Source organism: Aethalodelphis obliquidens, unplaced genomic scaffold, assembly GCF_003676395.1.
Source record: "Aethalodelphis obliquidens isolate GAN/ISIS:26980383/991018 unplaced genomic scaffold, ASM367639v1 scaffold6, whole genome shotgun sequence".
Taxonomy (NCBI): domain Eukaryota; kingdom Metazoa; phylum Chordata; class Mammalia; order Artiodactyla; family Delphinidae; genus Aethalodelphis; species Aethalodelphis obliquidens.
Genome location: NW_020837950.1, coordinates 71,430,695 through 71,453,986, shown reverse-complemented (window position 1 = coordinate 71,453,986; position 23,292 = coordinate 71,430,695). Strand labels below are relative to the sequence as shown.

At 40.8% G+C, this 23,292-nt stretch overlaps 1 pseudogene; it reads right to left on the bottom strand.

Annotated features, from left to right (window-relative positions):
• Positions 1-10,975: 10,975 nt before the first annotated feature.
• Positions 10,976-20,436, bottom strand: LOC113619286 (non-histone chromosomal protein HMG-17 pseudogene; annotated as a pseudogene).
• Between the last annotated feature and the right edge of the window lie 2,856 nt (positions 20,437-23,292).

The window sequence follows — 23,292 nt, the reverse complement described above, 5'->3', positions numbered from 1 at the left end:
TAAGAGGATCTAAAGTAGGAGATTTAAATATTAAACTTTCTAACTTGCAGGTAGAGAAGGTACTTTTTTAATGTGCATGTTTATAAAAATTTATTTTTAAAATAAATCACAGAAGAATCTCAATTTTAAGTTATACTCTCTGATACCAGAGCAATGAAAACATAAGGGTTTTTTTTTTTTAATTTTAAGTAAAAGGATGAAAAAATCCATCTACTGTACTTGGAAGCTAAGAGGAAAATCTCTTATATAATTCTCATTCAAGGAGAAAAACACAGTTGCTGATTTACAAAGTATTTTGAAATTAATGACAAGGAGAACAATAAAATTGAAACATAAAGATTCAGCTGAAGTAGTATATAAAGGAAAATCACAGATCAATATTTTAATATTAACCAATATAGAATGAATTAAAATATACCCAATGGTCTACCTATCACTCATACAGTACTTAATGTGTCAGACAATGTTGTGTTCTGAAAAAATTTACTCATTTAATCTTCACAATATACCTATGAAGCAAGTAATAGTTTCCCTCTTTTACATATAAAGAACCAAAGCTCAGAGAGGTTAAGTGTCTTTCTGAAGTTTATTCAGCTAATAAGTGATAAAGTCAATAATCAAACCCAATCTTTGAACCACTACACTATACTGCCTCTTACCTTAAATGAGAAAAACACATAAAGTTTTAAGGAAAAGCAGGTAAAATAATTAATAAAGCAATGAATTAGAATCCAGAAATACAGATCAAAAAAGGAAAGAGCTGGTTGTTTGAAATGATCAATAAAATAAATATGGCAAAAGAAAAATAGCAAAGATTTTTAAACAGGAGAGATGATGTTAGAAATTAAAAAGGAGAAATATTCAGATACAAAGGGAATTTTAAATATGAGCGAATACTATGTGTAAGTCCACGTATTCATAGAAATATTTTATCGCGCACCTACCACATAACAGGCAGGCCCTGTACATGTCACTAAGGATACGGTGGTTAGCAAAAAGATGCAATTTGTGGAATTTGCTTGACAGGATACCAGAGAAGAAGGAATTTACTCCAAGAAGATTTACAGAAATCTTGAGTCTTTGGCTGACTGCTAATCTGAGCATGTGTAGAGTAATACTCCACAAGGCCAAGCAAAGATCAACTACCAAGGAAAGAACAAGTACCCGGGAGCCGTAAATTGAAAAATTCCCAGAGCTCATAACGGACTGAACAACTTCAGAGTCACCAGCTGGAGTAAAGACCTCATCGAACATCTGAGGAATTCAGTAGAGACACCTGAAGGCTTATGCCTTTAGTAATAGGGCTACCCTCGCCCTAGATTAAAAGCTACTCTCGGTTTAACCTAACAACGTTTAAAAACAAGCCTTGAAAGGATAAAGCTGATCCACAATAACTTAACTTCCTGCCAAAACAAGACTCAGTACTTAAATACACACAAAATTAAGACAGTCAGCAATATAATGTTCACAACGACCAATATACAATAAAAAATTACTAGATATGTGAAACTTCAGCAAAATTTGATCCATAACTGGGAGAAAAATCAGTTAACAGACCAAAGATGACAGAGATCAAAGAATCAGCAATAGGACCTTTAAAAAGGGCTGACAAGTAAATGTGAACATTATGATAAAAATGGAAGATATGTAAATGAATGAAATGCAACGTCTGGAGATGAAAAATACAGTATCTGAAAATTTTAAAAATCAATGTAGAAGCTTAACAGCAAATCGGACACTGTAGAAGACTGGTGGGAGAGTGAGTCAAGATGGCGCTGTGGGAAGACGTGGAGTTAGCATCTCCCCACAACTAGGGCGCCTGCCAGCCGCTGTTGGGGGACTCTGATGCCCAAGGAGATGGGAGGAACCCCAGAGTGAACTGATAGGACATAGGGGGGCTGAGGGGAGAGGAGAAGTGGAAGCCAGACAAGATCAGTGCCCCTGAGGCTGGGGAGATCAGGAGAGAGAAAACTACTAGAACTAATCAATGAATTTGGCAAGGTTTCAGGATACATAATTAATGCACAGAAATCTCTGGCATTCCTATACACCAACAACAAAATATCAGAAAGAAATTAAGGAAACACTCGCATTTACCATAGCAACAAAAAGAGTAAAATACCTAGGAATAACCAGCCTAAGGAGGCAAAAGACTTGTACTCAGAAAACTATAAAACACTGATGAAAGAAATCAAAGATGATGTAAACAAATGGAGAAATATACCATGTTCTTGGATTGGAAGAAGCAATATTGTGGAAATGACTGTACTACCCAAAGCAATCTACAGTTTCAGTGCAATCCCTATCAAACAACTAATGGCATTCTTCACAGAATTAGAGCAAAAAATTTTACAATTTGTATGGAAACACAAAAGATCCCGAATAGCCAAAGCAATCTTGAGAAGGAAAAACTGAGTTGGGGTAATCAGGCTCACTGACTTCAAACTATACCACAAAGCTACAGTAATCAAGACAGTGTGGTACTGACACAAAAACAGACATATAGATCAGTGGTATAGGATAGAATGCCCAGAGATAAACCCACGAACATATGGGCACCTAATTTAAGACAAAGGAGGCAAGAACATACAATGTAGAAAAGTCAGCCTCTTCAATAAGTGGTGCTGGGAAAACTAGAGAGCTACATGTAAAAGAATGAAATAACACTCCCTAACACCATACACAAAAATAAGCTCCAAATGGATTAAAGACTTAAATGTAAGACCAGACACTATAAAACTTTTAGAGGAAAACATAGGAAAATCACTCCTTGACATAAACCACAGCAAGATCTTTTTTGACCCAGCTTCTAGAGTAACAGAAATAAAAACAAAAATAAACAAATGGGACTTAATTAAACTTAAAAGCTTTTGCACAGCAAAAGAAACCATAAACAAGACAAAAAGACAACCCTCAGAATGGGGGAAAATATTTGCAAATGAAACAACAGACAAAGGATTAATCTCCAAAATATACAAACAGGTCATGGAGCTCAATATCAAAGAAACAAACAATCCAGCTAAAAAATGGGTGGAAGACCTAAATAGACATTTCACCAAGGAAGACATACAGATGGCCAAGAGGCACATGAAAAGATGCTCAACATCACTAATTATTAGAAATGCATATCAAAACTACAATGAGGTATCACCTCACTCTGATTAGAATGGCCATTATCAAAAAAGCTAGAAACAGTAAATGCTGGAAAGCATGTGGTGAAAAGGGAACCCTCCTACACTGTTGGTGGGAATGTAAATTGATACAACCACTATGGAAAACAGTATGGAGGTTCCTTAAAAAACTAAAAATAGAACTACCATATGACCCAGCAATCCCACTACTGGGCGTATACCCTGAGAAAACCATAATTCAAAAAGAGACATGTAGGGGCTTCCCTGGTGGCGCAGTGGTTAAGAATCCACCTGCCAGTGCAGGGGACATGGGTTCGAGCCCTGGTCCGGGAAGATTTCACATGCTGCAGAGCAGCTAAGCCCATGCGCCACAACTACTGAGCCTGTGCTCTAGAGCCCGTTAGCCACAACTACTGAGCCCGCATGGCACAACTACTGAAGCCTGCGTGCCTAGAACCCATGCTCCGCAACAAGAGAAGCCACTGCAATGAGAAGCCCACGCACCGCAACGAAGAGTAGCCCCTGCTCACCGCAACTAGAGAAAACCCATGCACAGCAACGAAGAGCCAATGCAGCCAAAAATAAATAAAACAAATTTTAAAAAATAATAAAAGAGTCATGTACCACAATGTTCATTGCAGCTCTATTTACAATAGCCAGGACATGGAAGCAACTTAAGTGTCCATCGACAGATGAATGGATAAAGAAGATGTGGCACATATATACAATGGAATATTACTCAGCCATAAAAAGAAATGAAACTGAGTTATTTGTGGTGAGGTGGATGGACCTAGAGTCTGTCATACCGAGCGAAGTTAAGTCAGAAAGAGAAAAACAGATACTGTATGCTAACACATATATATGGAATCTAAGAAAAAAAAAAGGTACTAATGAACCTAGTTGCAGGGCAGGAATAAAGAAGTAGACATAGAGTGGACTTGATGACATGAGGTGAAAGGGCGAAGCTGGGGCAAAGTGAGAGTAGCATCAGCATACATACACTACCGAATGTAAAATAGCTGGCTGGTGGGAAGCAGCAGCATAGCAGAGGGAGATCAGCTCTGTGCTCTGCGATGACCTAGAGGGAAGGGATATGGGGATATGTGTATGCATATGGCTGATTCGCTTTGCTGTGCAACAGAAACTAACATGGTATGGTGAAGCAATTATACTCCAGTAAAGACCTATTTTTAAAATAATTACTGGACTTGAAAGCAGCAACAGAAGCTATTCAAATTATAGCACACAGAAAAAAAGAGTTTCAGTTTCCTGGGGAACAATAAATATGAAGTGCTCTGGGCTTCCTGGGTGGCGCAGTGGTTGAGAGTCCACCTGCCGATGCAGGGGACGTGCGTTCGTGCCCAAGTCCGGGAAGATCCCACGTGCCGCGGAATGGCTGGGCCCATGAGCCATGGCCGCTGGGCCTGCGCATCCGGAGCCTGTGCTCTGCAACGGGAGAGGGCACACAGTGAGAGGCCCGCATACGGCAAAAAAAAAAAAAAAAAAAATCAGCAACGATATAGAGGACTCGAACAATTTTATCAACCAACTTGACCTACTTGATATTCACAGAGCACTACATCAAACAGTGGCAGAGTACACATTTATTTCAAAATGCATATGGAACATTCACCAACATAGACCAAAAACTGGGAGATAGTTCTGAAAATTCTCAGTAAATTTAGAAATGACTGAAAGTATCAGCCAAGGTCAATCAGAAAATAGAAACCACAGTGATCCGACCATGCAACGTTTAATATAGAGAATTATTAACTATGATGGGATTGGGGCAACAAGGGGTTAGCTAGTAGAAAGCGAAGAGAACTGTAAATATAGGAATATCAGATATAAGAAGCAATTACTACCCCTAGGGCTGAGACAGATTCCCCAAGGTACCCCGGGCCCTGCCCCCAGCTGCAGCCTGAGATCTAGACCTCGTTAGAGAGGGCAAGGCCATGGCTTACTGACTGGCAGGGAATTTGCTTCGGTTGTGTGCCAGTGAAGCATGCTAGAAATCCACCTTCTGGAATTTACTGAAAATTTACCCTCCAGGGTACCAGAGAAAGCTGTTCATGGGTCGGTGTCTTGTGGGAGCCACTCTGCTCCCGAAGTCTGAAGGTGGATCTGGGGAAGCTGCTGGGTGCTGGGAAATTGCCCAGAATGCAGGAGCCTGGTGCTGGGGAAGCCCCTTCACTGTAGGAGCCAGGCACTGAGAAGCTATCTGTAGTGCAGCAGCCAGGGAAAGGCAAAGCACTGCAGGACAGGGGGTGCGAGAGAAGCTATGTGTGTGTCAAGTGTCAGGCAGGAAAGCAAGCAAGAACTAAGAAGGAAAAGTCTTCCCAGCACCTTCTACTGACATAACATTGTGCCATCTGGCAAAGGAAAAATATTCAAAGAGCACAGTTCCCGTTTTAGAGCAGGCAATGGATCTAGGAGAGAAAAGAATTCTTAATAAATTGCTTAAAGGAGAAAAATCTTATCTGTCATCATCTCTACAGATACTGAAAAGGCATTTGATACAAAATTTAACATCCATTTTTAATTTAAAAATCTTTGGTAAATTAGGAATAGGATACTTCCTTTACAAATAAAGAATATCGAATATCTTCTTCCAGAAGCATGGCTGGTAAGGCTCTTTGAGGGGTCCTGCTCTGGCAGAATGGGTATAATCTACACGAGATATGCTCTATAAGGCACAAACCCTGAGCCCAGGCTGATCAGCAAGCAGACAGGAGGACATATCAGGATAAGTCCTGTCCACAGCCGCAATCTTGATACACAGCCCTGGACCAGTTGCCAAGTGGAAAGCCGTGCATGGGACTCCCTCCCTGAAACAAGACTCCCTATGGGAGCTGAATTAATTTTAAGTCTGTGTTCCTCCCCGCCTATGAGCAGAAACAGAAGCAAAACTTCTCTGGAAGGAAACATCCCCAATTTAGGTCAAGAGGACTCCCAAGATTAAGGTCAGGCAATGAGCTCACAGTCAAAGAACTACAAGCACCAAGAAGCCAAACTGTGAGTATCTGCAGAAATAATATTCAACAGATACAGAACTCCAAGGACCATAGTAGTGGAGCTGACAGCGTATAGAACAACTATACTCCAAATGTTAAAAATAAAGTAAAGGATGTAATGACAAAAGATGAGCAAGGCCTAATGAATAGGCAGAGGGGGAGGCAGGTGGGAGAGGGTAGACTTTCTACACATGAGAAGTGTAATTGTTGTAATGACAAAACTCAGTGCAAAGATTAAAGAAAAAATGAGATGCAAATGAAAAGAAAGTTAATAAATGAGAAGATTTATCTGAAGAAATTACCTAGGGTATACTACAGAGAGGCAAGGAACTAAAAATATGAAAGAGATAATTAAGAGATGGACACTAGGATGAGAGAGCCTGTCATATAACTAATTGTAATCTCAGAAGGACAGAATAGAATAAAGGAGAAGCAATATTCTCCCCCAACATTTTATAAAACATTTTAAACATACAGAAAAGTTGAAAGAATTGTGGAGTGAACACTCATGCCCAACTAAATTCTAGAATTAACATTTTGTTACATTTGCTATATCACTTATCTGTCCATTCTTTTACCCATCCATCAATGCATTCTCTTTTTTTGATGCATTTTAGAGTAAGTTGTAGACCTCACCTCTAAAGATTTCAAGGCGTTTCCATTAACTAGTGTTCAATACTGTTTTATAGTTCTTTTTTCCCACCTAGGTAAAATTTACATACAGTAAAATGCACAAATCTTAAATGCATCATTCAGTGAGTTTTTACAAGTGCATATATGGGTATAACACAAACTCCTATAAAAAAATAGAACATATCCATCACCCCAGAAAGTTCCCTCATGCCTCTTGTCAGTCAGTCAGTCCCTGCCCCTTACCTCCCACTGGTTACAAATGTTCTAAATGAGATGCAATATTTAAAGAAATAGTACTATGACTTTTGCAGAAAGGATGAAAAACAGGTACCTGCAGTTTTAAGAATCACAACATAACCGGACTTCCCTGGCGGCGCAGTCATTAAGAATCCACCTGCCAATGCAGAGGACACGGGTTCGATCTCTGGTCCGGGAAGATCCCACATGCCGCTGAACAACTAAGCCCATGCGCCACAAATACTGAGCCCGTGAGCCACAACTACTGAAGGCCACACGCCTAGAGCCTGTGCTCCACAACGAAGTGCCGCAACTAGAGAAAGCCACCGTGCAGCAATGAAGACCCAATGCAGCCAAAAATAAATAAAATAAATAAATTTTTTAAAAAAGAACTAGAAAAAGTATCTTTTTTTAAAAAAAAGAATCACAACATAACCAAAGCAGGGTAAATAAAAAGAAATGCATAATGACCCATACATAGTAAAGAAACCTAAGAACACACAGCAAAAGATCATAAAAGCAGCCAAAGAGAAGGGACAGATCAGAACAATTAAAATGACAACGGATTTCTCATCAGCATCAATAGAAGCCAAAAGTTAATGGAATAATATCTTTCAAGTGCTGAAAGTGAGCTAGAATTGTGTACTCACCCAAACTATTGTTCAAGAACAAGAGTAAAAAAGAAACATTTAAGTTAAATGAGAACTGAGAGTTTACCTCAGAGACCTGCATTAAAGGAACTCCTAAATGATATATGAGAAGCAGTATTTCAAACAGGTTAAGAATATTTAAAGTCTGCTTGGTTTGAATCCCTGTTCTGCCATTTGCTAGTTGTGGGATATTAGGCAAGTGAGTTAACATCTCTGTGCTTCAGTTTTCTCGTTTGTAAAGTGTTGACAATAATATGTATAGCTGATTCACTTTGTTGTAAAGCAGAAACTAACACACCATTGTAAAGCAATTATACTCCAATAAAGATGTTAAAAATAAATAAATAAAATAAAATGTTGACAATAATAGTATATACCTCATGGAATTGTTATGAGGATTAGATGAATTAGTAGAAAGTAGAAGTTAGGGACTTCCCTGGTGGCCCAGTGGATAAGACACCACGCTCCCAATGCAGGGGGCCCGGGTTTGATCCCTGGTCAGGGAACTAGATCTCACATGCATGCTGCAACTAAGAGTTCCCGTGCCACAATTAAGGAGCCCGTCTGCCGCAAGTAAGACACAGTGCAACCAAATAAATATTTTTTAAAAACCCATAATAATACCATAATCCAAATTAAAAAAAGAAAATAGAACTTAAAACCTGGCATAAAGTAAGTGCTTTGTAAGTGAGAGCTTTTAAAAAAATGTTACAAAGAAATTATCCTAGAAGAATGGTCTGAGGTGCAAGATAGAATGGTGAGTGAATCAAAAGGTAAACGAACTTGTCAACTAAACATTGTCTAAAAAAATGTCTGATTTGTGAGGTTTAAAAAAATGTACAGAACTAATACCTTGAATAACACTAGCATGTAGGCATTGAGAGGAGGAGTAGTCATTTTGTTTAGAAGACGGGTTAATATACTGTTTACATTTTGTTAAGTTAGAGGTACAAGAAAACTTCTAGAAAGTACAAATATAGTGTACGAATCCAAATAAAGGGAGAAATGGAATTTTAAAACTCTGAACAAAAGTTAATTTTTAAAAAAATACCTCCAAAAGGGTGAAAAAGTGGCTCCGAAAAAGCAAGGTAAACATAAACAAAAACGATGTTGAAATAAGTTCAAATACATCGAAAATCAAAATAAATATATATGTATTAAAACTACCAGTTCAAACATAGAAATTGAAATAAAAAGAAAAACCTAGCTAGATGCCATGTATAAAACACTCAGTTCCTCTGGGAATTTGTTCCAGGACCCCTGAGGATACCAAAATCCATAAATGATCAGAGACCTTATATAAAATGGGGTAGTATTTGCATATAACTTACACACATCCTCCCATATACTTTAAATCATCTCCAGATTATGTATAATACCTAATACAATGTAAATCCTATGTAAATAGTTGTTAGCACATGACAAATTCAAGTTTTGCTTTTTGGAACTTTCTGGAATTTTTTTCCAAATATTTTCCATCTGAGATTGGTTGACTCCATGGATACAGAACCCTCAGATAGGGAGGGCTGACAGTATATATGGGGAAATGGTTTTTCAGGCAAAGGGAAAAGCAACTGCAAAGTCCTAGAGGCAAAAACAAGGTTCAAGGAATGCAAATATTTAAACTTTTTAAATCTGCTTACAATCAATTTTTTTCCCCATTTCAAGTGAAATATAGAACGCTTACCACCACATAGGCCCATTTATCCTCTCCCCTTTATGTTCTAGTTGTCATCAAGTACATCTACATGTGTCAAAACCCCCCTCAGACAATGTTGTGATTTTTGCCTTTAACATCAAACATATTTTATGAATTCAAGAGAGTAGTCTACCATATTTATACAGGTATTTACCATTCCTGGTGCTCTTTCTTCATTCCTGATGTTCCAGTTTCCTTCTAGTATCATTTCTCTTCTGTCTAAAGAATTTCTTTTAGCAATTCTTTTAGAACAGACCTGCTGGCAGTGAGTTCTTTTATTTTTTCTTCACCTGAGAATGCCATTATTTCACCTTAATTTCTGAAAGATATTTTTACTGCATATACTATTACGTGTTGACCATTCTTTTCTTTCAGCACTTTAAAAATATTGTGTCCCTTCCTTCCAGACTGCATGGTAACTCAAATTGTTGTTATTCTGTAGGTAATATATTGCATTTCTCTGGCTGCTTTCAAGATTTTTTTCTTTGTCTTTATTTTTCAGCGTTTTGATGATGATGTTTCTGGGCACAGACTTCTTTATGTTCATTATGTTTGGACTTTGTTGAGCTTCTTGAATCTGTAGGTTTGTGTCTTTTGCCAAACTTGAGACTCTTCTTTCATTATTTATTCAAAAAATTTTCAACACCTTTTGTTATTATCCCGCAGGTCCCTGAGATTCTATTCATTGTTTATCCAATTTTTTTTTCTCTGTTGTTCAGGTTGGATAATTTGTATTTATCTGTTTTCAACTTCACTGGTACTTTTCTCTGTCATCTTCTTGGCTACTGAGACCATCCAATGAATTTTTATAATTTTGGCTACTATATTTTTCAATTCCAAACTAAACCTATGTTTCTTCTTTATATTTTCTATTTCTTTGCTGATACTATATATTTTTCCATTGGTTTCAAAAGTGCTTTTGATTGCTTGTTAAGATAATTTTTATAATAGCGTTGAGAACTTTGAAAGGCCTGGGATTTTACCTTACTTGCAAGTTAACACGTTAGGCTGCCACAGTTTAATGGATAGTGGCAGAAGTTGTGAGTCTCCTGGGTCAGAGACAGAGGACCATTTATTGCCTAGAGCAGTAGCAGGAAGTAGAATATCAACATTTATGCCAGTTTCCTGAGCCCCAGGTCCCACCAAGTAATGCCAGGAGGACCAGGTGATACCTGCACATCCAGTGAGTTTCATTATAGGAGAGGAACTTGATGGGAAACTCCAGTTTGTAATGAGGGACTAGCAAACCTATCCAACTGTGCCCTGGAGAGAGACATTATCTCTTTTATTCTAGACAGCAAACAAATCTGCCCTTGGCCCCAGAGGAAGACATTATCTCTGTGTTCCAAGGATGTTTGCTATACAAAAATCCCTGAAGAGATAGTCCAGGAAAAAAGCTGTTAATGCCCTTGCCCAAAAGACATACAGAAATACAAGAGATCAATGGAGAATTGTCTCTCAACAAGTAGCTGCTTCAAAGCCTTTTTCAGATACCTCCACTATCTGTGTTCTCTCAGCATTGACATCTTTTTTTCCCATGTGAATTGAGATTTTTCCTGGTTCTTTGTATGCTTAGTAATTTTGATTGTATCCTGGATATTTTGACTGTTCTGTTTTCTTTTTCAAACTGTATCCAGCTTTATTAAAGATACTTTTCATAAACAGTCATGGTATTTCAGGCAGGACGTGGGCAGACAATCGTTAACAGTATACAACAACTTTCAAACTCCCTTTTTCAGTGGGCTGCCAAAATCTGAAAGCCACTATAAAACCCAATGAAGTCTTCTTGTGATGCTCTGAACAGGGAAAGTTTAGAGTGAGGGTTGACATTTCACATTTAGCATGTTGTTTAACAACTTTTCACAAGCCAACCCTGACTTTCAGGAAATGGAAATGAAAATGGCAGAAGTATCAATCTGAAGGTCCACAACCTAAAAAAGGAACCGCTGCTCTTTTGAGGGACGCCACCTCAACGGTGACAATGCAAAGTCCAGATTGCCTGACATACTGGTAACCAATTTTGAGGGGTCAGGTTCCAACAGGTCTCTGGGTTTAAGGGAGTCAAGTCTAGGCTGAAGGTGGAGAGGGAGAGGAGGACATAAAAACTAATTTTAATTTTTCCACACCACAAGGCGTTTGTGCCAAGGTGGCTGCTGTGTGTCAACATCAAGGAACCCCTCCTTCCTGGGAACCAAGAGGAAGTCTCTCACAACCAGACAGGAAAGATGTTCTTTATCCCATGTCAATCCAGCTTCGGAGACCTATTAGTGACATGTGCTCTTCCCCCAAAAAACAATAATGAAGTGTTCCGTATGCTAACAACATAGCTTAAAAAAAAAAAGTAAAACAGAATTCTGCATTTTTATAAAACTTGATAGAAAATGGTACTTCAAACTGTACAGTCAGCAGAAGCGCACAGTTATCAAGAAGGCACACACTTCACTTGGCATCTCCTGCACCCTCAGCTTTCTGGGCCTGGTCTGTTTCGGCATCTCCGTTTTCTGCAGGGTTATCCCCATCCTTGCCTGTATCAGCTTTCCCCCTTTTTCCCTTTGGGTACCTTCTCTCCCTTCTTTGCAGGGGCCTTTTTAGGCTTGGGCTCTGGCTTTGGAGGAGCAGGTTTAGCAGATGACCTTGCAGATCTTCTCTGTGGTTCGTCCTTCACCTTGGTTTTATCTCCTTTAGCATCCCGTTCAGCCTTTCTCTTGGGCGTGGTGGCGACAGCGGCGGGACGTGGGCGCTGGACACGGGCACGCAGTGGCGCGCGGCTTTGGCTGGTCCAGGGGTCGCTCTCACCTCTTCTTCACGCTGCTCCGACTGTTCTGTTTTGAAACTCTGTGTATTGTTTAAATTCTATCCAGAATGTTGATATTTTGTTTTTAGCAGGCAATCAGCCTGGGTGGGTTCAGGCAGTAGTGTAATGGTGTGCATCTCAAGGGAACTAGGATTTTGGAAGGAAGGGGAAAGGTTTGGATTTGGCAATGGAGAGCAAGCAGGACTCGAAGGATTTAAACCAAAACAAGACAAAACACCTACAACTTGAGAGTATTGCAAGGAAGCAAGGAGACGGCCAGGTTTTTGGTTAGAGTAAGAAGATAAAGGGAAAGGTTAGAAGAGTTGTTAAGGGCAACAGGGGATTTGACTCATGACAGCACAATGAAAGAGTCAGGCTAGATTAAGAGAAGTGGGAAGTTAGGCTAGATTAGAGCAAAGCATTATGGGGTTAAGAATCTATATGATGAGTTCAAAAAGAGACATGCACCACAGTGTTCACTGCAGCACTATTTACAATAGCCAGGACATGGAAGCAACCTCAGTGTCCATTGACAGAGGAATGGATGAAGAAGATGTGGCACATATATACAGTGGAATATTACTCAGCCATAAAAGAATGAAATTGAGTTATTTGTAGTGAGGTGGATGGACCTAGACTCTGTCATACAGAGTGAAATAAGTCAGAAAGAGAAAAACAAATACCGTATGCTAACACAATTATATATGGAATCTAAAAAAATGGTTCCGATGAACCCTAGAGGCAGGACAGGAATAAAGACACAGACATAGAGAAAGGACTTGAGGACACAGGGAGGGGGAAGGGTAAGCTGGGACAAAGTGAGAGAGTGGCATGGACATATATACACTACCAAATGTAAAACAGATAGCTAGTGGGGAGCATCGCGTAGCACAGGGAAATCAGCTCGGTGCTTTGTGACCACCTAGAGGGGTGGGAGAGGGAGGGTGGTAGGGAGGGAGATGCAAGAGGGAGGGGATATGGGGATATAAGTATACATATAGCTGATTCACTTTGTTGTGTTGTGGCTGGAAGGACTTGTGGAGCCATTCTTTAAATCCAGAACACTGAAAACCCTCGAAGCGTCCTTTATAGACTAAATCTTTGGTGTTGCTGCCACTGGACAGGCAATCTTCCAGGAGCATGGAAATCCTGCTGTGGGTGGGAAGTGTATAATGATGTATATATACCTACTGGGAAAACCCAAGAAAAACTACATCATTTTAGGTCTCTCCTCAAACTTCAACTTATCAGAGGGGCCTTATTTGAACATGTTAACTGAAGTAGAATTTTTTGTGGTCACTTTCCATCCTCTTACTATGCTTCCCCCACCTTCTTAGCACTTATCACCACCTGTCATATATTTATTTGTTTAGTATTTCTTCTCAGTAGAATGTAAAGATCTTGAGAACAGATTTTTTTTTTTTTTTTTACTGCTTATTTCCAGGACCCAGAATAGTGCCTGAATATTTACAGAATGAATGAATGGATAGATAAGAATATTAGACCCATTAAGTGAGTTCAGTATCATGGCCAATTACAAAATCAATAATCCTAAAATTAATAGTGTTCCTATATACCAGCAAAAGCCTTCAGAAGAATATTTTAAAAGATAATATTTATTAACAGCAACAAAAAATATAAAATATCCAGAAGTAAACTAAATAATATGGAAATTTTACTGACAGATTGAATGAATAGTGAAGTGTACCATACTGCTGGATGGAAAGACATAATATTGTAATGATGAAAATTCCCCCCAAATTAACCTATAAATTTAACACAGTATCAATCAAAATCCCAGCAAAAATTTTAGGGGAGACAGAGGGGCAAAATTTGATTAAAAGATTTAAAATTTCATCAGGAAGAATAAAGGCTTTAGATAGTCAATTAAATTCTGAAGGAAGGCACTGATAAGGGACCTTGCTCTACCAGACACAAAACCAAAAAATACAGGAAAAGACAAATTTGTGGTATGTATCAAAGCCTTAAAAAAAAAAAGGTGCATAGCCCAGGCATTCCACTTCTGGAAATTTTTCCAGTCAGTGTTTGCTAAGTAGAGGATGGTTCAATTAAACAAATACCTGTGGAATACCACGGAGCTTTTAAGGATGACGGCATAGAACTACACTAATTGCTATGGAAGTGTTCACCATATATTTTTGTGTTAAAAAAACTGATTACAAAAGAATACATCTGTTATCCTCATTTCTTATAAAATTGAAAAATAATCATTTATATATATATATATATATATATATGAAGAAATAACCTGGATGGAAGGTTATACATGAAAATTTTAATGGTAGTTCCTTGAGAATAAGGATTACAAATGATTAAAGCTTTTTGTTGTTTTTTTGAATTTGTATACTGAAAAAATTAGGAAGTTTCCCCCCAAATAGGATGGCAGTTAAACTCTTCACTATTGCCACCTGGTGGCTACCACTGACAGATATCATTTCTTTTCTATCACCTTAAGAAACAACACACATCACATCATAACTATAAAGCTGTAAAGAAATCTGCAGCATCACCTAGTTCTAGCCATCATGTTATGGCTGAGAAAATAAAAGGCAAAAACGTGTAAGCCATTTGTCTAGAGTCATACTGTTAGTGAAACTTATTAATAGTAACAAACTCTTGTTAAGCCCTTTTGCTAAGTACTTTATATAGACTGTCTCATTTTATTCTCATAGGAACATATGACGTAGTTCCTATTTTTACTCTCATCTATCCCTGTTTAACCAATGAGGATCCTGAGGCTCACAGAAAATGACCCACCCGAGGCTGCACACTCGGGGTACAGCAGGCATTCTGAGGTCCACAACCCTTTCCTGAACCTCCGCTACGGTGCCACCTTAGTCTCTGAATTGCCCTTGCCCTTTCCATTATATCCCACTGCCTCTTCCTTCAGTGCTTTTGGTGAAAACTCTTAAAGATGCCCAGTGTTATGTTCCTCCAGGTTGAAAAGAGAGTATAAACATTTATGGAGAGAAATATAAAGAAACGAAGTGGTTTTACCCCCAGCTCCTTTTAAGAATCTTGTCCAGATGGAAACAGACTTACTTTGAATTGTTCCAGTGTCCAGATCCGAAGGAATATTAGAGACTTGGGACCATGGATAGGCTTCCCTGGGTTCCCTGCTCCAGTTTTCCACATGCTATGTTCTCCCCTTAAGTTTTCATTGACCAGAGCTGAAGAGTTACCATCACTATATGCAGTTGTTCGTGTACTTCTTCCCCTCTCTCTTCTAGCCCTTGCCCAAATTCTCAGGGAGAATAGTCTCTAGCTCTGGATCTATCTTCATGCATCAAAAACAAATGGCATGGGCTTCCCTGGTGGCGCAGCGGTTGAGAGTCTGCCTGCCGATGCAGGGGACGCGGGTTCGTGCCCGGGTCTGGGAAGATCCCACATGCCGCGGAGCGGCTGGGCCCGTGAGCCATGGCCGCTGGGCCTGCGCGTCCGGAGCCTGTGCTCCGCAGCAGGAGAGGCCGCAGCAGTGAGAGGCCCACATACCGCAAAAAAAAAAAGAAAAAAAAAAAACAAAAAACAAATGGCATAACTGCTAATAAGGGCAAAAATTGTACTAGGGATAAATCTTTTGAAAGTGAAATTAGAAATGGGAATAACTAGTGCGATTAGCCTCTGTAGCCCTTGAGAACCTAAAAAGCCTTTCAGAATTGTTCCCCAAATGAATACATGCCTTTGAACTATCATCTAGTTAAAGCTGACTTTTCTTAAGTACAAGTGTGCTTCAAAATAAATTAAATCTTTTAATTTGTACTAGTGCTGTAAAAGTGTTATTTTTCTAAGCTAGCGAAAAGAACATAGTTGTTAGACAGCCTCAAGTTAAAATTCACGTATAAGCTGTGGCTTGAGTAAATTATTAAATTTAACTTAAAATGCAATTTTTTCTTACCTCTAAAATTAAGGATAATAATATCACCAAAGGTGGTGGAGAGGATTCAATGAGATGACACATGAAAAGGACATACAGGCCTCTAGCAGATGCACACTTCCTTCCCTTCTCCCTGTGCTATGTACTCACCTCATCCAAACGTCCTTCATACACCAGGGCTAGGGTTTCTTTGAAGGAATCAGTTCTGCCTCAGCCTGGCTGAGGTGTTTGAGGCTCTTTCCTTTTTTTCTTTCACATCCCATCTTCAGTCTGTCAGTAAGTCCTGTGGGCATCACTTTCAGGATAGATGCTCAATTCGACTTTTTTTTTTTTTAACCCCTCCACAGCTACCATGCCTGTCCAAGCCACCATCATCTCTCATCTGACTGGTGCAGTAACTTCCTAACTGGATTCCCTACTTCCTTTCTTGCTCCCTACCATCTATTCTGCACATGCAGCCAAATTATTTGTTCACAAATTATGTCACTTCTCTATTCAAAACCTTCCAACAGGTCCCCATCACTCTTAGACTAAAAATCTAGTCTTCACCAAAGACTACTAAACCTCTGTGACCGGAACCCTGCCTACCATTCTCATACCTCTCTCCTATCTTGCTCTGCTGCAGCTGCACTGGCCTCCTTACTTTTTAAAAAACAACTGAAGTAGAATTGACTTACAATATTATATTAGTTTCAGGGGGCCTCCTTGCTATTATTCTTTGCTGCTGCCAACCATATACCTGCCTCAGGACCTGTATATCTGTTGTTCTCTCTGCCTGGAATGCTCCTCCTAGATCTTTAATGCCTTGCCTTTTCATTGCCTACCTCAGAGAGGCTGAACCTAGGCACCCCATTTAAGCAGATACTCTTCCAAAACTCTCTCTCCTTAAGCTTCTTTATTTTTTCTCGTAGCGTCTACCAACTACCTTGGCATTAAAAAATACATACATACACATATATTTCTCCGTCTTCTCACTTGAAATGTGAGTTCTGTGGAGATGGAGACTGTGTTTTATTCTCTTTGTATCACTAGCATCTAGAACTGAGCCTGGCATGTGCTAGGCATTCCAAACTATTTGTTAAAAAAATATATTTGTGGAATGAATAAAAAAACGTTTAGCTTCCTGCCATCAAGTCAGCAAACTTGCCTCCTTCTATAGCCATCCTTTCCCCTCTTCCTCCTTTAAGTACAAGAGATGTTTTTCTTCTTGTCTGAGATTAATGTCTCACCTATGCTGCCTCCTCAATGACCTTGACTTAGCCTTTACATTCACCTCTCCCGCCTGCAGAATTCTCTTTCTAGCAGGCACAAGTCTCTCCCATCTTAAATAAAAATCAAGGGCTTCCCTGGTGGCGCAGTGGTTGAGAGTCCGCCTGCCGATGCAGGGCACACGGGTTCGTGCCCCGGTCCGGGAAGATCCCACATGCCGCGGAGCGGCTGGGCCCGGGAGCCATGGCCGCTGAGCCTGCGCGTCCGGAGCCTGTGCTCCGCAACGGGAGAGGCCCCAGCAGTGAGAGGCCCGCGTACCGCAAAAAAAAAAAAAAAAAAAAAAAAAAAAATCAAAAGAAAATCCTCTGTCTGCATCTCTTTTCACCTGCCAATCTCTCCTGCTCTTCACAGCCAAACTTCTTGAAATACTTCTTTATCCTCTTTGCATTCCTCACCTCTCCATCCATTCTGGTTTCTCTAAAACTCCTTAGAAACAGCTCACTCCTGCTTTAATAGTTCTCTTCCCTGAGCTTTTCCAGGACATTACTCTCCTCATGCTTTCTCCTACTTCCCTGACTGCTACTCTTTCTGTCCCTCCCTAAAATTCTGTGTATCTGAGTTCAGATCAGGGTTCTCCTTATTCTGCAGATTCTCCCTTGGCAATCTTACCCATGCCCATGGCTTCGGTCACCACCCAAATCTGTATGCCCAGCCCTCATCTCCATCTACTAGGCTCACAATTTATATGACCTACTGCCTACTTGATCCCCACCTGGATTGCCACAAGCACCTCAACATAGAGATGTCATCTTCCCTCTCCTGACTTGTCTCTCCTCCGGTGTTACTTATTTTAGTGAATGGCACAATCATCTACCAGTTGTTCGCGGAAGCTACCCTTGGTTTCTCATCTCCTTCAAAGCCCCTCACCCCCAACCAGCCAATCAGTAGGGTCCCGTCAATTCTGCTATATTGGGTCAAACTGTTGCCCCACCCCTACCCCCTGAAAGATATATCCAGGTCCTAACTCCTGGCGTCTTTGAATGTGACCTTATTTGGAAACAGGATCTTTGCAGGTATGATTATTAAGTTAAGGATCTCGAGATGAGAGCATCCTGGATTTCGGATAGGCCCTAAGCCCAATGTCTGGTGTCCTTATGAGAGAAAGGAGAGGAAGAGGGAGAGGCAGATTTGATATGCAGGCACAGGGGAGGGGGCCATGGGAAGACCCCTGTGAAGATGGAGGGAGGCTCTGGAGCTACGCTGCTACAGGAACAACAAGGATTGCCAACCCTGCGGACGCCGTGATTTCAGACTTCTGGCCTCCAAAACTGTGAAAGAATGTATTTCTGTTGTTTTCTTCCCCAAGTTCGCAGTAATTTGTTATGGTAGTCCTAGGAAACTAATACATCTATCTTCTAAATATCTTGAAATCCGTCCACGTTTTTCCATCATCATTCTCCCCATCTAGTTCAGACCCTGATTACAACAGTCTTCTGCCTCATCTCCCCACTGCTAGTCTCAGCCGATCTTTCTAAAATGCATGGAATTTACGTCACTACTGACAATCTGTGAGTGGCTTGCCAGTGACTCCTGGATTAAGTCTAAATGCCTGGTCCAGGACTTAAGAGTTTGGCTTCTGCTTACTTGGGTAGCCTTATTTCTCATCTCTCTTCACCCTCACCCTTAATTCTATGCTCCAGACTTAGTAATAATTTCTTCCTTTTTATTTTTTGGCTACGCCGCACGCACGTGGGATCTCACTTCCCCGACCAGGGATGGAACCCATGCCCCCTGCAGTGGCAGCGCGGAGTCTTACTCACTGGACGGCCAGGAAAGTCCCGTAGTAATCATTTCTGATATTTATGGGATACCTACTCTGTGCCAGAAGACACTATTCTAAGAGCTAGATCTCACAACGACCCTATAAGATAGGAAACAGGCCCCTTTCAATGTCTCTGCCTCTGGGACACTGCTCGTGCTCTTCTTGCCTGAAGCGCCCTCACTCTGTCTTCCCTTGCTCTCTGTCTCCTCCTCCTAATTCACACCACAATGTAGGTCTCAGCTTATACAGCACTTCCTCCAGGAAGCAGTCCTTGATATTCCTAATCTGGGTTACGTGTCCCACCCCTACCGTCCGTATTCTTATCACACCCTGTACTTCCCCATCATGATATAAAACATTATAACTGTCTATTTACTGGTGTCTTAGTCTGTTCAGGCTGCTATAACAAAACATCACAGGCTGGGTAACTCAAAAACAACAGAAATTTATGTCTAACATAAATTTCAGTCTGGAGACTGAAAGTCTAACATCAGGGTGCCAACATGGTCAGGTGAGGACCCTCTTTCGGGCTGCAGACTTCCCACTGTGTCCTCACATGGTGGTAGGGGTAAGCAAGCTCTCTCTGGGGCCTCTTTTATAAGGGCACCAATCCCATTCATAAGTGCTCTGCCCTCACGCATGACCCAATCACCTCCCAAATGTCTCACTTCCTCGTACCATCACCCTGGGGGCTGGGATTTCAACATAAGCATTTTGGGGGAACACAAACATTCAGACCATCCAATAGGCCTACAGCTCACACTGTATTTTGTTTCCTGCAGAAAGTGGCCGCTCCTTTCTCTTGCCATTGCAACCCCATCCCCAGAATCTAGCACAGTGCCTGGCACAAAAGAGATACTCAACGTACTTGAGTAAATCAAAGAACCTTGGGGCTTCCCTGGTGGCGCAGTGGTTGAGAGTCCGCCTGCCGATGCAGGGGACACGGGTTCGTGCCCCAGTGCGGGAAGATCCCACGTGCCGCGGAGCGGCTGGGCCCTTGAGCCATGGTCGCTGAGCCTGAGTGTCCAGAGCCTGTGCTTTGCAACGGGAGAGGCCACAACAGTGAGAGGCCCGCATACCGCAAAAAAAAAAAAAAAAGAACCTTGAATAAAGGCTGTTAGTACCATATGTCTCTACTGACATAGAGTAGGAAAAAATGCACCCCTAGACCTAGATGCCAACTGTCCCCTCCCTCAGAATTCTGATGCCTCCTAAGCCTTTGCTTGGGCCCATTCTGAAACATCTTTTCATAAGAATTTCCTGAGACACCCAAGGCCAGTTACTTCTCACTTTCCCATCACACTCAGCACTTCGTCAAATCCAAGGCTCTCCAGGAAGCTATCCTCTCCCATTCCGCTCTGCAATCCTCCCAAACCCTTCCTCTTCTGGCTCTGTCCTCTGGCCTGTGTCCTCTGGAACTCCTGCCTATTCAAAACAAACTCACCTATAGTCTCATCCTTATAACAAAATACTCCTCCCACCTCCTGGCCTTAAGCAGAAACCTGGTTTCCCTTTAGGAAACGACTCTTTCTACTACCATCTGGGGTGGAGATTGTTAATCGGTCTCACCCTCATGGAGAAGCCTCTCCTTTCAGAATTATAGTTTCCAACCATCTACCTCTCTCCTCCGGCTGTTTACTGCCATCTACTGACTTCCCAGCTCTCCTTTTCTCTAGTTTATGGTCTTTATCTCCACGTGAGTCCCACCGTCATCTGGGATCATTCGCCTGTCCATCTGGACAGCCCTACCTTCTATGTCCTTGAACCCTCTCAACCTGATGACCTTTAACACACTACACTTGATCTACTCCGTGACTGCACTTAGGTTTGTCGCCAGGAACGGCTCTACCTCCTAAATCCTGGATTTCAGTATCTTCCATTCCTTTAGCACATTAATTTTCTCACGAAGTCCCGTCCTGCCACTTCATTTCTTAATCAGCCTAGATGCGTGGCTCCGCTTTTCATGGTCCAGCTTTTCACAAACGTCCCCACTACCTCGTACCCTTGTTTACCTGGCTCAGATGCAGCCTGGGAACACTATAAGCATTTACTTTTCATCCCTATACCCAGGCTTCTGAGTACTCGTCTGGGCTAGGACTCTTTTGGTTGGTTGTGATGAAAACCAGTGCAAGATAGTTTAGAGAAAAGGAGCGTTTAATGGAGCTGCCAGAGTAGCTCATGTGCCAAGAGTACAACTGGGGCTCCAAGACAGCTGGAACTAGAGACGCCTGCTGCTGGGACTCACTCTGTCTTTTCTGCTTCTCTCAATGTACTGGTTTTCTCCACATGACAAGAAATAGTCTCAAGCGTCCTATCCTATGGTTCCTAGAAAGTTACTGTTTCCTCTTATTATAGTTCAGAAAATCCCAAGGGAGGGCTCGGACCTAGCTTAGATCAGGTGTTCGCTCGCAGACCAATCACTTATAACTAGACAAGGTACTTGAGTCAGTAGCTTCCATTAGAACTAGATGACAGAATCAAGGAAGGAACAGTTTTCCCAGAATCAAGGAGTAGCAGACACGCAGAATAATCGATGGCTGCCTCAGAACTCCTAGAGATCGATGAATTGATGCCACTGTAAACTTATAACAGCAACTTTAGAAGGACTCTCAGAACTGTCCAGAAAGTCTACTTGTCCTTAAGGACTTTGTTGAATCTCCCTCTGTTCTTACAGTTCCTCAAAATAGAATTTTGAGTGCTTCCGTAATCATACTGGATTAATCTTTCAGAGCCCTGTCATGTACTACATCTGGCCCTTGAGGTTTTAACTCAGTTATGAAATTTGACCATTTCTTAAGCAATGGCTATTGCATAACAGAAGAATTAGGCTTGTCTAAAAGGATTTCAAAACAATAGTAAAAGTGCTTATTTTGAAAAGATCCTATGACCATGTATTGCTTGAAAATTTTCACTGGACCTAACCAATGGCCTCTGAATTTCTCTCACAACTACGACATTCAAAACGAAGAAAACAAGTGACACCTCTACCTTGCAGAATACAGAAACACCATGTATGCTGCTGATACTACTACTTAGCAAGCGCTGGGTTTCCTCTAGGTTATATAATCCACAGCTCATGGCATACAGTAACTGCAAGTAGGAATGGGGTCTTATCAATTAAATGCCTGGTTTAGAGCAGTACCTACACTATTGATTTAATCTCAGTCCATGGTATGCCTGGCTTTTTGGCAAATGCTAAAAAGCATTAGCTTTTTCTTTTATAATTTACCTAATTTCTAACCTCCCATGAACTGTTAGAGTTCACAGGTGCTAAGCTCTAGCAGTAAAGTTCCTATAGCCCCAAGTGCAAGTTGAAGTGACAAGTAATCTCTTTTGAGCACCTTCTGGTTTCTTCTTCTGGCTCACTGAGCCATCTTTTAACCTATGACTGGTTTAAAGTGGATTGGTCATCCTGTATGATGACCTTTCTCGTGGGAAGTTAATACATTTAAGTTGGCAGTCTAATTTATTCAGCGGTTTACGTAAACTGATCTCTCAGAGCTTTATTACCAGTGGATAAACTTTTAAAACAGAGTTCCTAAACCTGTGTTTAGCTGCCAATCAGGCCCAACCCTGCTGTCTACCATTATATGCCACTACTTAAGCAATCCACTAGCTGGTCATATGCAAACTCATAACCACTACAGGTCATATGGAAATAAATTTATTTATTTTTTGGTCTGTCTTTTGCAGGTTGATTTTGATGATGAAAATCGTCCAACTTTTGCTAATCAAGTTAGGGGCATATATAATGTCTTCACAATTATTACAGTTCCAGGTGAGATAAAATTCATCCACTTAGTAAACACTCAGTGAGCATTTCCTTTGTGCACGGCTTTATGGCTGGGGTAGTGAGGGAAATAACAAAGTAAAATCCATGGTCCCAGGTCCCAATCCAGTTTGGGGGAAACTGGAAAAGTTTGGAAACATTGTTATTTATTTTATAAATAAAAATGTCAAATAATCAAGAACGAAATAAGTTTGAGCCGACACAAATATCAGATGTTCTGATATGAGCAGAAAGGACAGTAAAGCTGAATTTCCAGGAGGGGAGCATCACTGGGGTTAAAATGGCCAGGGATGCATCACAGAGAAAGTGGGAGATGTGCTGTGCTTGGAAAGGAATAGGAATTGCATGGCGAATTCCATGCCGGAAGAATGGAACAAGGAAAAGCTTCAGTTTTAAAGCTTGGTGTGTGAGTCAGTTT